The 2,447-nt window shown below is 37.2% G+C and overlaps 1 non-coding gene across 1 annotated transcript; it reads right to left on the bottom strand.

Annotated features, from left to right (window-relative positions):
- Positions 1-1,408: 1,408 nt before the first annotated feature.
- Positions 1,409-1,512, bottom strand: LOC112740069 (small nucleolar RNA R71). The gene has a single exon (XR_003171004.1). It is a non-coding gene; the product is annotated as a small nucleolar RNA R71 (small nucleolar RNA).
- Positions 1,513-2,447: the final 935 nt, after the last annotated feature.

The following is a 2,447-nucleotide window of genomic DNA, read 5'->3' as shown; positions in this document are numbered from 1 at the left end:
AACATGCAGCAGGGGAATTACAGAAAAAAAACTGGGCGTTCAAAACGCCCAGTGAGGAAGGAATTCTGGCATTTAAACACCAGCCAGGGTACCTGGCTGGGCGTTTAACGCCCAAAGAGGTAGCCAAATGGGCGTTAAACGCCAGAATGGATACCATTCTGGGTATTTAACGCCAGGACAACACAAGGGAGATAAGTTAGTTTTTAATTCAAATCTTCATAATTTTTCAAAATCAAATCTTTTCCAATGATATCTTTTTCAAAATCAAATCTTTTTCCATTTTTCTTCCACTATTTTCGAAAATCCTTGCTACCAATTAATGATTTGATTCAAAAATTTCAAGTTTGTTACAACCTTGTTAAGAAAGGGTCAAAATTTGAATTTTAGAATTATATCTTTTAAATTTCTTGTTAGCCAAGTCATTAATTTTAAGACCAAATCTTTTTAAATTGTTTTTCAATCATAAATTCTCAATCATATCTTCTCAATCACATCTTTTTCAAAATAGTTTTCAATCATATCTTTTTCATTACTGATTTCAAAATCTTCTTCAAAATCACCTAACCATTTTCTCACTTTTAATTTTCGAAAAACCATCAACCACTTTTCAAAATTCTTTTTTATTTTAAAATTTTCAGTTTTATTTAAAAATTTGTTTTCAAAATTTTTCCCCATCCTCAACTTCTTCTATTTAAGGACTAACACTCTTCCTCAATTAACAATTCGGACTCTCTCTCCTTCTTCATATGTTCGAATTCTTATCTACCTACCTCATCTCTCTATTCCTGTTTTCCTCTGACACCTCAAGGACTCTCTATACTGTGACATAGAGAATTTTATACTTTCTTGTTCTCTTCTCTTTCATATGAGCAGCAACAAAGACAAAGGCATTCTTGTTAAAGCTGATCCTGAACCTGAAAGGACCTTGAAGTGGAAGCTAAGAGAAGCTAAAGCACAACTCTCTGGACAGGACCTAACAGAAATTTTCAAAAAAGAAGAAGACATGGCAGCCGAAAATAACAACAATGCCAACAATGCAAGGAAGATGCTTGGTGACTTCATTACACCTTCTTCTGACTTCTGTGGAAGAAGCATCTCAATTTCTGCAATTGGAGCAAACAACTTTGAGCTTAAGCATCAATTAGTTTCTCTAATGCAGTAGAATTGCAAGTATCATGGACTTCCATTGGAAGATCCTCATCAGTTTTTAGCTGAATTCTTACAAATCTGTGATACTGTTAAGACCCATGGTGTTGACCCTGAGGTCTACAGACTTATGCTCTTCCTTTTTGCTGTAAGAGACAGAGCTAGGACATGGTTGGACTCACAACCTAAAGAAAGATTGAACTCTTGGAAAAAGCTTGTCAATGCCTTCTTGGCAAAGTTCTTTCCACCTCAAAAATTGAGTAAGCTTAGAGTGGAAGTCCAGACCTTCAGACAGAAGGAAGGTGAATCCCTCTATGAAGCTTGGGAAAGATACAAGCAATTGATCAAAAGGTGTCCTTCTAGCATGCTTTTAGAATGGAGCATCATATGCATATTCTATGATGGTCTGTCTGAACTATCCAAGATGTCATTGGACAACTCTGTTGGAGGATCTCTTCATCTGAAGAAGACACCTGAAAAAGCCCACGAACTCATTGAAATGGTTGCAAATAACCAATTCATGTACACTTCTGAAAGGAATCTTGTGAATAATGGGAAAACTCAGAAGAAAGGAGTTCTTGAGATTGATACTCTGAATGCCATATTGGCTCAGAATAAAATATTAACTCAGCAAGTCAATATGATTTCTCAGAGTCTGACTGGAATACAAGCTGCATCCAGCAGTAATAAAGAAGCATCTTCTGAAGAAGAACCTTATGATCCTGAGAACCCTGCAATGGAAGAAGTGAATTACATGGGAGAACCCTATGGAAACACCTATAATCCTTCATGGAGAAATCATCCAAATCTCTCATGGAAGGATCAACAGAAGCCTCAACAAGGCTTCAACAACAATAATGGTGGAAGAAATCGGTTTAGCAATAGTAAACTTTTTCCATCATCTTCTCAGCAACAAATAGAGAACTCTGAGTAGAGTCGTTCTGGCTTAGCAACCATAGTCTCTGATCTATCTAAGACAACACTAAGTTTCATGAATGAAACAAGATCCTCCATTAGAAATTTGGAGGCACAAGTGGGTCAGCTGAGTAAGAGAATTACTGAAACTCCTCCTAGCACTCTCCCAAGCAATACAGAAGAAAATCCCAAGAGAGAGTGCAAGGCCATAACCATGGCTAACATGGCCGAACCTGGAGAAAGTAAGGAGGACGTGATCCCCAGTGAGAAAAACCTCGTAGGATGTCCTCTGAACAAAATGAAGTTCCCTTTTGAGTAACCTAGGGAATCTGAGGCTCATACAGAGACCATAGTGATTCCATTGAACCTACTTCTGCCATTTATAA

This window comes from Arachis hypogaea, chromosome 13 (genome assembly GCF_003086295.3).
Source record: "Arachis hypogaea cultivar Tifrunner chromosome 13, arahy.Tifrunner.gnm2.J5K5, whole genome shotgun sequence".
NCBI classification, from domain to species: Eukaryota; Viridiplantae; Streptophyta; class Magnoliopsida; order Fabales; family Fabaceae; genus Arachis; species Arachis hypogaea.
Note: the sequence above shows the minus strand (reverse complement) of the source record. Positions and strands in the feature narration are given on the sequence as shown.